The following is a 15,356-nucleotide window of genomic DNA, read 5'->3' on the forward strand; positions in this document are numbered from 1 at the left end:
AAACCTCTACCTCTCCCCCCTTTGGGGTAACTCCATCTGCCCCCTTTACCTTTTCCCCTATAGGATCTCTGCTGGGGTTGAAACTGACGAAAGGGCTTTTTCTTTTGATCCCTATCTTCCGGAAAAACTTTTTTTCTTGTCCGCTGCCTTCTCCAAAATTTTGTCTAAGGTAGGGCCAAAAAACGAACTCTCCTGAGAAGGGGATTAAACACAACTTAGCTTTAGAAGCCTTGTCACCGGACCAGGCTTTCATCCATAAAGCCCTACGGGCGGCATTTGATAGTGCCCCCTCTTTAGCGGAGAAACAAATGGTTTCTGCAGAGGCGTCAGCTAAGAAGGCAGTCGCCTTCTCTTATCTCTTCTCTTGGGGTTTTGTTTTTAAGATGTTCACCCAGCTCCGCTAACCAGATATACATGGCCCTAGCAACAGATGTTGCAGCTATGTTGGCCTTTACGCTAAACATAGATGATTCCCAGGCCTTTTTTAATAAGCCATCAGCTTTGCGGTCCATTGGATCGCCTAGTTGGGAGGAGTCCTCAAATGGAAGAGCAGTTCTTTAAACTACTTTCGCCACTTGAATATCTACCTTAGGAGTCTCATTAAAGACTTTACACTCAGACTGGTCGAAACAAAGCCTGTTTCTAAATTCTTTAGAGACTTAGACACCCAGCCTCTTCTCTGGGTCTAGCCACTCGTCCATGATCATCTCTCTAATGTTCTCATTTATCGGGAAAACAATAGATTTTTTTGATCTAAGACCTCCGAACATTTCGTCCTGGACCGTGCATGGTTTAGGCGTGTCCTCTATCCCCATAGTGGATCTGATGGATCTTAAAAGTTCCTCCATTTGATCGGATGAGAAAAAATACTTCTTATCCTCCTCTATAATTTCTACCTCAGATAAGGGATCTTCCTCCATAATCTGTTTAGATGAGACCGAGATCTCCTCTGCCTCATATGAGGACTGGACAGAAAGTTTACGCTTTTTTGGATGATGAAGGGGGCCACCGGGAGCGGATATAGAGGCTAAGGAGGACTTTATTTCATCCTGAATAAAGGATTTCATCTCAGAAAAAAATACTTGGTTGTTCCCCTTCCATAACTCAGAAAGACACGACTTGCAAAGTTTTTTCTTGTACTTCTCAGGAAGCTTTTTAGAGCAGGCATTAGATTTTAGTATCCTAGACTTTAATCTAGGTTCCTTTGTGCCCTGGAAACAAGGAACAACCAAGCATACACCAATTAATACAGCTAGAACGCCTGTCTACAAAAGAGGAGTCTAGCATAAAAAAAAACCTGCAGGGGACTCACAGTACAGGTGCTTGCAGAGGGGTCCGGGACCTCCTGACGGGAAGTAGGTGTCTCCGACATCGTGGGTAATCTGCAGGCAAGTGCTGAGAGGAGCCCGCAATCTTTTCAAACTCCGGCATCTTACGTCATCAGACTGCGCCTTGGCTGCCGGCTCGTTCATGCGCCGCATTGCCTTCAGCCGCAGCGCTTCATGCGCCACACCTGCTCCCCCCACCGATCACTTGTTGTAACAAGAGGGCGCCGCACTCGCACCTCTCAGTGAATCCGTCGCAGCTGACTGCTTCCTCCAGAGGAAGGAGGTCAGTTGAAAAGGAAGGACCGCAGGCCCCAGCATAAGCCGGAACGAGGGTCCTCAATGCTCCAGCTGCCCAGCCTAAGCCCCTGCCGCAAGAGGACAGCAGGAGATCTGGTAAAGGAGTGGAATTTCTTTTCTTTCTTCTTCCCTCCATCAGGAGGGCTCTCTACATGTGTTAACCCCCCATAGGGGCAGGAAAAACACTGAGGGGGTGGAGGGGTGGGGGGAATTTAAACTCTCTCTATGTGTTCCTGCCCCTACAGAGGTCAAGGGTCAATCTCATTGCTGGATGAGGTGAATTTTTTTTTACAGTGTTCATCTGAGGGGTTAGGTCATGTGATATTTTTATAGAGCCGGTCAATACAGACACGGCAATACCCAATATGTATACTTTTTTTATTTATGTAAGTTTTACACAATAACAGCTTTTTTTTAAAACCCAAAAAATGATGTTTTAGTGTCTCCATATTCTGAGCCATATATTTTTTTATTTTTTGGGCGATTGTGTCAGGTAGGGGCTCATTTTTTGCGGGATGAGGTGACAGTTAGATTGGTACTATTTTGGTGGGCATACACCTTTTTGATCGCTTGCTGTTGTACTTTTGTGATGTAAGGTGACAAAAAAAATTGGTTTATTTAGCAGTTTTTATTTTTTATGGTGTTCATCTGAGGGGGTTAGGTTATGTGAAATGTTTATAGAGCCGGTCGATACGGACGTGGCCATACCTAATATGTCTACTCCCCCCATCCCCCTAATTTTTTTTTCACTTTATTTTTTGTCCCACTTTGGGACTTGAACTTTTGGGGGTCTGATCCTTTACAATGCATTCCAATACTTCTGTATTGGAATGCATTGGCTGTATGAGTAATACAGTGTGTATTAATCATACAGCTTCCGGCCTGTGAGATCCAGGGGGCTGGATATCACAGGCTCGTCACAGGAAGGCATCGCGCTGCCTTCCATGCCATCGGGTCCTCCCTACAGCCCCACGGGGACCAGATGGTACCGCCGCAACCTGTAAAAGCCGCAAACCGCAGGTCTGAATTGACCTGTGGTTTGCAGCGATCACCGACCTGGTGGGGGAAGGGGGGAGAGGTCACATGACCCCCCCCCGCGCATTGACCCAAGGTGCCTGCTCAATGATTTGAGCAGGCACCTTGTTCCGATCACCGCCCGCCGGTGATCGGAAATACACATGACGTACCGATGCGTCATATGTCCTTAAGTACCGGGACAACATGCCAGACCGATACGTCATGTGTCCAGAAGAGGTTATATATTAAAACTGACACAAATTATTGCAATGGGTTTCCCATTTTGTGACGATCGTTTTCATATATAACATGTATAGGTTTGAGAGAACGTCGCGACTATGGTGACGGTTTCTATTAGAGACTGCATTATTTTATTTATTTTTTATATATTTTTTTAACTTACAGTGGATATAAAAAGTCTATACACCCCTGTTAAAATGTCAGGTTTCTGTGATGTAAAAAAATTTGACAAAGATAAATCATTTCAGAACTTTTTCCACCTTTAATGTGACCTATAAACTGTACAACTCAATTGAAAAACAAACTGAAATCTTTTAGGTGGAGGGAAGAAAACAAAAAAAAAGTGTGCACACCCTCTTATAACTGGGGATGTAGCGGTGTTCAGAATTAAGCAATCACATTCAAAATCATGTTAAATAGGCAAGCATACACCTGCCATCATTTAAACTGCCTCTGATTAACCCCAAATAAAGTTTAGCTGCTCTAGTTGGTCTTTCCTGAAATGTTGTTAGTCGCATCCCACAGCAAAAGCCATGGTCCACAGAGAGCTTCCAAAGCATCAGAGGGATCTCATTGTTAAAAGGTATCAGTCAGGAGAAGGGTACAAAAAAAATTCCAAGGCATTAGATATACATGGAACACAGTGAAGACATAATCAAGTGGAGAAAATATGGCACAACAGTGACATTACCAAGAACTGGACATCCCTCCAAAATTGATGAAAAGACGAGAAGAAAACTGGTCTGGGAGGCTACCAAGAGGCCTACAGCAACATTAAAGGAGCTGCAGGAATATCTGGCAAGTACTGGCTGTGTGGTACATGTGACAACAATCTCCCATATTCTTCATATGTCTGGGCTATGAGGTAGAGTGGCAAGATGAAAGCCTTTTCTTACGAAGAAAAACATCCAAGCCAGGCTACATTTTGCAAAAACACATCTGAAGTGTCCCAAAAGCATGTGGGAAAAGGTGTTATGGTCTGATGAAACCAAGGTTAAACTTTTTGGCCATAATTCCAAAAGATATGTTTGGTGCAAAAACAACACTGCACATCACCAAAAGAACACTATACCCACAGTGAAGCATGGTGGTGGCAGCATCATGCCAAGGGGCTGTTTTTCTTCAGCTGGAACTGGGGCCTTAGTTAAGCTAGAGGGAATTATGAACAGTTCCAAATACCAGTCAATATTGACCCAAAACCATCAGGCTTCTGCTAGAAAGCTGAACATGAAAAGGAACTTCATCTTTCAGCATGACAACAACCCAAAGCATACATCCAAATCAACAAAGGAATGACTTTACCAGAAGATTAAAGTTTTGGAATGACCCAGCCAGAGCCCAGACCTGAATCATTAAAAATCTGTGGGGTGATCTGAAGAGGGCTGTGCACAGGAGATGCCCTCGCAATCTGACAGATTTAGAGTGTTTTTGCAAAGAAGAGTGGGCAAATCTTGCCAAGTCAAAATGTGCCATGCTGATACTCATACCCAAAAAGACTGAGTGTTGTAATAAAATCAAAAGGTGCTTCAACAAAGTATTAGTTTAAGGGTGTGCACACTTTTGCAACCATATTATATTATTTTTATATTTTTTCTTCCCTCTACCTAAAAGATTTCACTTTGTTTTTCAATTGAGTTGTACAGTATATAGGTCACATTAAGGCTCCGTTCACACGTCCGCAATTCCGTTCCGCATTTTGCGGAACGGAATTGCGGACCCATTCATTTCTATGGGGCCACACGATGTGCTGGCCGGATCAGGAAATGCGGACCTGCACTTCCGGGTCCGCAATTCCGATCCTGAAAAAAAATAGAACATGTCCTAGGCATTTTCTATTAAGTGCCGGCGATGGGGAACGCACATTGCCGGTGTCTGTGTTTTGCGGATCCACAAAACACACACGGACGTGTGAATGGACCCTAAAGGTGGAAAAAGTTCTGAAATGATTTATCTTTGTCTCATTTTTTTACATCACAGAAACCTGACATTTTAACGGGGGGGTGTAGACTTTTTATATCCACTGTATATTTTAATTTCTTTTTGGCACATATGTCCCTCCAGGAGGTCCTTAAAAGACCTGGAGGACACAAACTTTTTTTTTTTTCCATTGTTTCCACTGTAACTGGGGCATCCACAGGAGCCCCAGTTATAGGGGAAAACACACAGGTAGAGCTGATCATGGTCTCCTTAGACCCTGCAGCTCTGCTCCAGACACCGCTGGGACTAAGGCCTCTTTCACACGAGCGAGTTTTCCATGCAGGTGCAATGCGTGAGGTGAACACATTGCACCCGCACTGAATCCAGACCTATTCATTTCTATGGGGCTGTGCACATGAGCTGTGATTTACACGCATCACTTGTGCGTTGCGTGAAAATCGCAGCATGCTCCATATCGTGCGTTTTTCACTCAACGCAAGCCCCATAGAAGTGAATGGGGCTGCATGAAAATCGCAAGTATCCGCAAGCAAGTGCTAGCTGACGATCAAAATGGGAACCCGATCTTTATTATTTTCCCTTATAACATGGTTATAAGGGAAAATAATAGCATTCTTAATACAGAATGCTTAGTAAAATAGGGATGGAGGGGTTAAAATTTTTTTTATTTTTTTTTATTAAAGAGGACCTTTCACCGAATCTTACCCTATGAACTAAGTATACATACATGTGGAGCGGCGCCCGGGGATCTCTCTGCACTTACTATTATCCCCGGGCGCCGCTCCGTTCTCCTGCTATGCCCTCCGGTATCTCCGTTCCCTAAGTTATGGTAGGCGGAGTCTGCCCTAGCGCTGGCCAATCGCATTGCAGATCTCACAGCCTGGGAGAAAATAACCTCCCAGGCTGTGAGCTCTGCGCTGCGATTGGCCAGCGCTAGGGCAGACTCCGCCTACCATAACTTAGGGACTGGTATCTCCGCCTACTATAACTTAGTGAGCGGAGATACCGGAGGGCATAGCGGCAGAACGGAGCGGCGCCCGGGGATAATAGTAAGTGCAGTGAGATCCCCGGGCGCCTCTCTACATATCTGTATAGTTAGTTCATAGGGTAAGAATCGGTGAAAGGTCCTCTTTAAACTCACCTCATCCACTTGTTCGCGCTAGCCGGCTCGTCGTCGTCTTCTTTGATGACCTGGGAGGAAAAGGACCTTTGGTGACGTCACAGCGCTCATCACATGACCCATCACCATGGTGACATCACCAAAGGTCCTTTTCTCCCAGGTCCTCAAAGAAGAAGAAAGACGACGAGCCGGGCAGCGCGAACAAGTGGATGAGGTGAGTTACATATTTTTTTAACCCCTCCATTCCTAATTTACTTATCATTTTGCATTAGGAATGCTATTATTTTCCCTTATAACCATGTTATAATGGAAAATAATAAAATCTAAACAACACCGATCCCAAACCCGAACTTCTGTGAAGAAGTCCGGGTACCAAACATGCCGATTTTTCTCACGCGCGTGCAAAACGCATTAAAACGCTTTGCACTCGGGCAGAAAAATCGCGCATTTTCCCACGATGCCCGTGTGAAAGAGGCCTAACATAGGAAGTGGGGTCTGCCGCTTCCTGCTCCCTACACCATGCGCTCATTCAGTGCTCTACTTCAGGCACAGGAGAAGGCAGAAGCAGTAATAAACCGATCCCGTCTTCTCCTCAGGGTCCCTGCTGTGTCTGTCAGCTGGGACCCGACCTGCTCCTGCTAGATTGCAGGAGCAGGACCTTTAATCCCCACTGGGATTAAAGCGCTGCCTGCATGTGTATATATACGTGATATCTGCATGGGGCATGCGCAGATAGGATGTATATACACAGTGGGCAGTCAGGAAGGGGTTAAAGAATCAGACCCACTGAGAGATTATATATAAAGGTACTTTCTCTTGACCTCCACTGTTCCTGTTAATTGCCATTTCTTAATTACATTTCAAACTGAGGCAATATCAAATTGACAAAGCTATCTTCTATATAGTCTTCTGCTTTGTAGAAGTCAACCATCTTCATTTTCAGTGTTAGGCCTCTTTCAAACAAGTGTGTCCTATGCTGAAGTCACACTCCATATGTGAGAATAATTTCCCGTTATGTACAGTGCAGGAGCACATGGCTTTATAATGATTTATAATGGTGTGAGTCTCTGCATGACTTTACTTCTATGGAATAATACTAAAATTGCTTTTAGGCAGCTGCTTAGAAGAACCCATGGGGGCTGTTTATTGGGACAATGTTAGAAGAGTCTGGGTATATATGAAGCTTTGAAATTTGCATGACCTGGTCTTTCATAACGATGATTAACCCTAACAAACTATTTAAGGTATGAGACCTCAGTTATCTGAGCTCACATCTCCTTGGGCTCCCATACTTTTGCAAAGTACTCCTTTCCTTTTTTTTCTACTCTAAAATTCTACAAAACCAAAATAATAAATGGATATTGCTTAAAATGTTGAAAAGAGTGTTTACATTTATGCCTTTTGGAGATCATTTAATCTTCAACTTTAAGGCTTCATTCACGCAGTCAGTGTTTTGGTCAGTGATTGTGAGCCAAAACCAGGAGTGGATCCTACACAGACAAAGGTAGAAGGGAAAAATCTGCACCTGTTCTGTGTTTGGGACCCGCACTTTGTTTTGGCTAAAAATCACTGATGGAAATCACTGACTGTGTGAATAAGGCCTAACTGTCCACAGTAACAGTAATTTTGACCAGGGGTGCCCAAACATTTGCAAGCCACTAACTGTTAGGAGGGATACATTTATATTAGTGGCACAACCCCTTTTAGGTTAGTTTCACACTACGATTTTTCTTTTCCGACAGAGTTCCATCCTAAGAGCTATACCTATACCGGAAAAGAACTGATCAGTTTTATCCTAATGCATTCTGAATGGAGAGCAATCCGTTCAGGATGTCTTTAGTTTAGTCTTTTTGACTGTTCAGGACAGAGATAATACTGCAGCATGCTATCCCTAGGATAGGTCATCAATTAGATCAGTGGTGGTCAAGGTCCTGGCAACCCTGCTGATCAGCTCTGGGAGCACAGCTGGCTCCTAGCAGCTTTCCGAGTGCAGTGCTGTACATAGTATAGTGGCTGTGCTTGGTATCGCAGCTCAGCCTCATTCACTTCTATAGGGCTGAGCCGCAACTAGGCCATGTGATATAACATGGCCTAGGAAAAGGCTGCAGTGCTCATGGAGCAGATGGACTGCCAATTGCTACGCAGAATTAATTACAAGGTGCATAGTCATAAATTAGGCATAACTTCCAAGAGCGCACAGGGTTTTCATACGCCGGAATATGCAGCCTGTGTATCATAAATCAGGCCCAGTGTTTTATGACAGTCAGTTCCATCTGATCACAGGTCTATTGTACTGTACTCACATGATTTGAGTACTGTACATTAAACCTGTGATCGGATAGGAACTGAGATAAGGGCTCATGCATGCAGCTGTTGCTTGGCCATTCCGTGTATTGGGAATCGCGATTTGCGGTCTCCAATGCACAGGCAACATCTGTGCAGACTCCGCAGACAGCTCCAGGCTCATTCAACATGAATGGGTGCATGATCCGTCCACACCGCAAAAAAAAATAGAACATGTGAAAGGGTCCGCATTAGTGATGCAGTGAGCGCACACACCCGATGCCCGCATATTGCCTGCTGCAGGCTGCAATATGGGGCCGGGCAACAGCTGTGTGCATGAGCCTTAATGCAGTCAGTTCAGGTAAAAAGAGCCATGGTTGGTCCAGAAGATGTGGCTGACACCAGGAGCAAGGATGGCCGTGTTAGGGCTCATGCACATGACCGTATGAATTTTGCAGTCAGCAAAACACGGATTCACAAAAAATACAGATGACGTCCATGTGCTTCCGTATTTTGCAGAACGGAACAGCTGGCCCCTAATAGAACAGTCCTATCCTTGTATGTTATGCGGACAATAATAGGACATGCGGAAATGGAATGCACACAGTAACTTCCAATTTTTGCGGACAGTCTGCAAAAAAAAAAAAAAAAAAAAAAAAAAAGAGAACGGACACAAAGTACACAAGCTCAATAAGCACTTACTGCTTCAACAAATGTGCATTAACAATGCAGTTAGAGTTTAGCAGCCTAATTAAAAACTGGTATTGTGCACAAGAGAAATCATTTAATTGTAGATGAGTAAATTATTTAACTGCATTGTGAATGCATGTTGATGCAGTAACTGCATTCCAATTGCATTGTGTGGCAGCACCCTAAGGCCAGGTGAATGCATGTAATATCACCACAAATTTCCATGTGGATTTATTTGCGTTTCTGCAGCATAACAAAAATTTCTAATTGCAAATGTTGGTGCAGATTAGATGCGGTTTTGCAGCAGATCTCACCCTAAGGCCTCATTCGGTCAGTGATTTCCATCAGTGACTGTGAGCCAAAACTAGATGCGGCTCTAAACACAGAACAGGTGCAGATCTTTCCCTTATACCTTATGTCTGTGGAGGCTCCAATCCTGGTTTTGGCTCACAATCACTGATGGAAATCACTGAACAAAACACTGACGTGTGAATGAGGCTTTACATTGAAAAGAGTGAAACCTGCAGCTAAAACTGCAAACATAATTGTTGTGCTGTGGATTTGGAACTCCACAATGTAGGTCAATTTTCACATGGAAAAAATCTGCAAAGTGTACATGAGATTTGTGTAATCTCATACTTTGCACATATTCCACAATGTGTGCAGGTGGCCTGAGGGTAACTGCACAAGTTGCATTTCCGTATGCAGAAAATATGCACCAAAACTGCGTAAACTGCATAAAAATAAAAAAAAAAACAGACTCTGATGCAAAACCAAACCACGGTCGTGTGAACAAGCCCTTATACACAAGACCAGGTAGAGATGAACATCATTGAATAAATTAAATCTTTTAAAAACAGCATCTTGTGTTCACTTGGGTTATCTTTGTCTAATATTAAAAGTAGCTTAAAGGGGTTCTGCATTTTGTTTAAACTGATAATCTATCCTCTGGAGAGATCAGCTTTGATCGGTGGGGGTCTGACACCCCGGACCCCTGCCGATCAGCTGTTTGAGAAGGCAGCGGCGCTCCAGCAGAGCCACGGCCTTCTCACTATTTACCGCTGGCCCAGGCTAGTATCACTGGCCGGGGCTGGGCTAAGCTCTGTTCACTTGAATGGAGCTTAGCCCCGCCCAGGCCAGTTGTTACAAGTCGTGACGTCACTGGGACTGCAGTAAACAGTGAGAAGGCCACGGCGCTGCTGGAGCGCCGCTGCCTTCTCAAACAGCTGATCAGAAGCTCATCAGTTTAAACAAAGTGCAGAACCCCTTTAATGATATTAAACATTCAAGTGTGACACATTTTCAAAAATAGAAGAGACCGAGAAGGGGGGGGGGACCTAAAAGGGGCTAAAAAGTTATATGGTGGAAGTTCACACACACCAAAAAACATCTTTGTTTTAGACAGTTCCTTCCACTCATTAAAAGAGGACCTATAACCATGAAAACGCAGGGCAATCTGAAGGCAGCATGTTATAGAGCAGGAGGAGCGGAGCAGATTTTCCTATAGTTTTCTAGGAAAAGATTCAGTTAATTTGAATTCAATTCATTTAAATCTCGCTCCTTCTCCCTGGCGCTGTGAGCGGTCCGCTCTAATTCGATCGCGCCCACAGCAGAAAACTGCGTCTCCTCCCCGTTGCGAGTTTAAGTTTAAGGGGGAGGGGATTTTGAAAAAAAATAAAAATACACCCATGGCAACAGTGGGGGTGCCGCCCTACAAGGTAATACCATAATTAGCCTATGTCAAAACTGATGAAAGGTCCTCTTTAAGATCTGTAAGCAGTAGGCAGCCTACTTACTGATGGCTTCCAAATATTTTATTTCGGCATCATGGAGTCAAATCTATTAAAACAAATATTTAAAGGGAGTCTGTCACCACATTTGAGCCTATTAGACAGATCCAATAGCGTTATATGTGCCACCCAGAAGTTTAAAACGGTACCTTTGTTGCATATACCGGAGTCTTGTTTCAGCCAAAAATGAACTTTGTAGGTTCTGTAAATGTGCCCTCTCAAGTGCCCAGGGCGGCGTCTCAATCTTCCGAGCCCAAGACCGGACCTCCCCAACGGCTCATAACCCCGCCCTCCGTGTGCCTCTGCCCGCCCGTTTACGCTCCTCCTCTCTCCTTTTCCACTGCGCCGCAGGAGAGAGAAGGAGCGTAAACGGGCGGGCAGAGGCACACAGAGGGCGGGGTTATGAGCCGTTGGGGAGGTCCGGTCTTGGGCTCGGAAGATTGAGACGCCGCCCTGGGCACTTGAGAGGGCGCATTTACAGAACCTACAAAGTTCATTTTTGGCTGAAACAAGACTCCGGTATATGCAACAAAGGTACAGTTTTAAACTTCTGGGTGGCACATATAACGCTATTGGATCTGTCTAATAGGCTCAAATGTGGTGACAGACTCCCTTTAAGCCACAGATGGTGAATTTCACATTCTCTGACTAAATAATAAACACATTACATCATAAGTTTGCATTTATTGCATGTTTGACACTGAAATAAAACCCAAAACAACCAGATCTTAAAGGATTTTATAATTTTAAATCTTGACGGCCATCACAGCAAATCCATACAATGAATATTCACAAAAATAGCATCGATATAACTCTCAATTCAACACAGTTCATACGACTACTCATTTGTATGGCACTAGATACGCACAGGACTCGCACGCTGCCCTAGCTGTGATCACTGGAGAGGATACGTGGCATTGCAGGCTCCGCTATGTAGTGCTGGATTTTCCGAGGTGGAGGACGCTGGCATTGTCTATAAAGGACCGGCAAGCGGCTGCTAGAAGTAACATCACATGTGATCGGTGCTGTACAGGTTATAAATGTCCAGGCCTTCCTAAAATTACATATTCCTTATATACACACATTACATATGTACATCTAATAAGAGCCATCAATGGTATTCACATTATAAATTTACACTGGTGGAGGGAACAGGGAGGTCGCCCACTGCTGGTTTATAGTCATTGTGCACGCTCTGTAATGCCGCAACTGCAAACGAAAGCCAAATGTCACTGCAAGTGGTCAGCGCTGAAGTGCAAGTAAGAGAGGACGACAGATGCAAGGTATCAGGCAGCCATCAGTCACTGGTGGACCACATCCATTGTAACAGAATATTGGGAGTTGTCCCGTTTCCTGTTAATAAAGCTCAATCATTGCATAATAAAAAGTTCTGCAACTTTCTAACAAGACTGTGTATTAAGTCATCATTCAAGATCGCTGCTTGCATCCTTTAGCTGAAAACCCATCCTAACCTAAGCCTGCTCATATGGCCGATGGGTCTGATACAATATATCAGTGTAGGTTAGGCCCAGTTCACATTGCGGGTGAACCTTTCCAGCAGGCTGGCAGAGAACAGCCTGCCGAGGTTCACCTCACCTGGCATTGCCGGATTCACTAGATCACCCTCGGATCCACATTGACTTTAATGGAGGTTCAGACACTTTCTGGCATAAATGCGAGGTTTCAGCTGGACAAATCGCTGCTTGCAGCAGTTTTTGTCCAGCTGACAGCCGGCATTTATGTTGGATCACCTCTGATGTGCACTTTCAGCCTGGTAGCCACAAGATGGACTCGTGCAGTTACTGCATTTAGCCGTCAGGATTGCCAAGCCTACACAGACATTTTACCAATAGTCCACCTGTGATAGCAGAACTAGATCAAAACTTATATTTTTACTCACTGGCATCAAGCAGAGATCTTGAAATGGCAAGGAACTGAAAAACAGACGCAAAACATTCAGTATACAACCATTGAGTATTTTTAACTCTTCGTCAACCAAGGTAAACTATGTGCTTTCTCCCCAGCATCCAAACCCAGGTACATTATTATTATATATATATATATATATATATATATATATATATATATATATATATATATATATATATATATATTTTTTTTTTTTGCTTCTGTCCTTTTAAAAATCTATATAAAAATGAAGATATTTACATTTGGATTAACACCAAATCCTGCCAGGCAATATACTCTGCGCTCACCTCAGGGTTGGGGAACTATTTGCACCTTTACTAAGGCGTGAGGTTCACCAAGCCTGAACACTGCTGCTAGTCCAGAGCTGCTCCTCCTGCAAGTAGTAGATATGGTGCCAGACAATGAAGAAGCAGCACGGAACTAGCAGGACTTTCAGAAGATCCAAGCGACCCCTCAGACTAATTAAAAATCTAAATCATGAGTCTTTGTTTTGTTTGAACTCTGCACGATGACAAAAATAATACTAATAACCTCTCCGTATAGAGCTGCACAGTAGACATGGATGCTGTCAAGTGTAGCGATTATTGCAGCAGTTCCTTGACTCAGTTCATCTCCTCCACTAATACGCGGTGCTCCCTGCTGACAGAAACCATAAACATGATACAGTTTATAATATGTCATATATACAGTATATATTTCCTACAAGAAATATTCGTAAATTATTTACATACAAAAAAGCTGCATGGCATTTTTATTCATTTTTGTTGTTTATTACATAATGGATCAATGGAGTAATAATATATAAATAATACACAGCATATACTTGAACTGTGATGCTGACACCAACAGGAGGGGAAGAGAATTACAGCCTGACTCAACAACATAACTCCACCATGATTACCAATAGGACGCTTTATCTGGTAAAATGAACCAAACTGAAGACCGAAATATTAAGAGGATCATACTTGTATGAGTGCAAAATTGTAGCCTCAGAAAAATGTGCAAAGAATCGGAACATGATCATTATTATTCACGCTTGGCAAGGTTTGGACTCTGCCCCCCCACAGTGGAGACAATATAGTTTAGCACTATATAACCTATGCCAAATGTTTGAAGATTGGACAGGCGTTTAAAAGGGAACTCCACTGAAATGCATCTTCTCACAGAAGAGAACACCCATGGGGGATTGTGAACTGGGGCCCACAAAGATCCCAATGATCTGTGAATGTGATGTTAGGAATCTTGTACTATTAGTTTGGCAATCAGTGGGGAATCCGGACTTCAAAAGGAAATGAGGAGTTTCCAACATACAATGCAACTAATAAAAAATATTGACTAGGTGTGCCATAACGTCTTTAAAGGGGTTGTCTCATCTCAGACAATGGGGGCATATTGCTAGGATATGCCCCCATTGTCTGATAGGTGCGGGTCCCAGTAGTGGGACCGGCACCTATATCAAGAACAGAGCCCTGAAAGTGTTGGAGGGCGCACTGTGCATGTGCAGCCGTCTTCCATTCATTCTCTATGGGGCCACCGAAAATAGCCGAGCCATTTCTGTTGAGGCCCATAGAAGTGAATGGGAGCGGTGGACGGTCATGCACGGTGCGCTCCCATTCACTTCCATGAGGGGGATTGCTTGGTGGTGGCAGTACCGGAGTCCTTCAGCCACCATTTTGCGGGGCTCCGTTCCCGATATGGGTGCGGGTCCCAGCAGTGGGACCCACACCTATAAGACAATGGGGGCATATCCTAGTGGTATGGCCCCATTGTCTCAGATGAGACAACCCCTTTAAGCTTTAAAGAGATTCCGCACTTATCACATTGATTTTTAGATTTAATATTATGTGTTGTTAATCTCAATCTGTCTTTATAGCGTTCAGGTCTCCGTTTCTCCAATACAGATCTCAAAATCTCTGTACAGCCATAAAATTACATCTATCTGTAGCCACCACTAGGGAGAGTTTCCTGCTCAGGCCACAATTACATCTTTGCTGTCATTTCCGTTTTTATGTTCCGTTATAGGAACAGCAAAAGAAAAAAATATCAGCAGTGTCAAATGGACAAAAATGGCACCTGACAAACCACACTGACAATTATAGGGTTTGTGAAATAGCCATAATGTGGTCTGTCATTTTGCCGTAGAAAATAGTGCAGTACACTGCATTATTTTGTCAGCCATTTAACAGATTCTCTGACACTGAGGTCTTATTACACTAAACTCCTCCTAGTGGTAGATGCAAGCAGACAGAACTTTAGCATGGAACTCGGGGAATTTATCAAGGAGGTAAGCCGGTTTTTCAGTCATACAAAAGGTCTCATTTTTGCACAAGCAGCTTTTCAATTTTCAGCCCTTTGAGGCTTAGTAGGAAAGGTGTGACCTCCCAAGGCCTCTCAGATTTACTGTCATTCACACCAGAAACTGGAGTAAACAACAGCTCAAATATAACTCATAGCTGACACAGATTTGATTTTCTAGTGCACAGACTACCAGAAGATGTGCCAAATGCATAGCCCCCCTAATAAAAACTGGTGCATCTTACTCCAGTACGCTTCTTATTAAGATTGGCATACAAGTCGCCAGTCTTAATCAATTCCTCCCAATGTCTATGAAACTGTCAGAAATTCACCACTTCAGTTACAAAGGAAGATGCAAAGCCAGACCAAGTCCATAAATCCCACTAGGCAATTTCAAACTCTACACCAAAAAGACAAAAGATCTGGGGGGGG

The sequence above is a fragment of the Bufo bufo genome, chromosome 6, assembly GCF_905171765.1.
Source record: "Bufo bufo chromosome 6, aBufBuf1.1, whole genome shotgun sequence".
Lineage (NCBI taxonomy): Eukaryota > Metazoa > Chordata > Amphibia > Anura > Bufonidae > Bufo > Bufo bufo.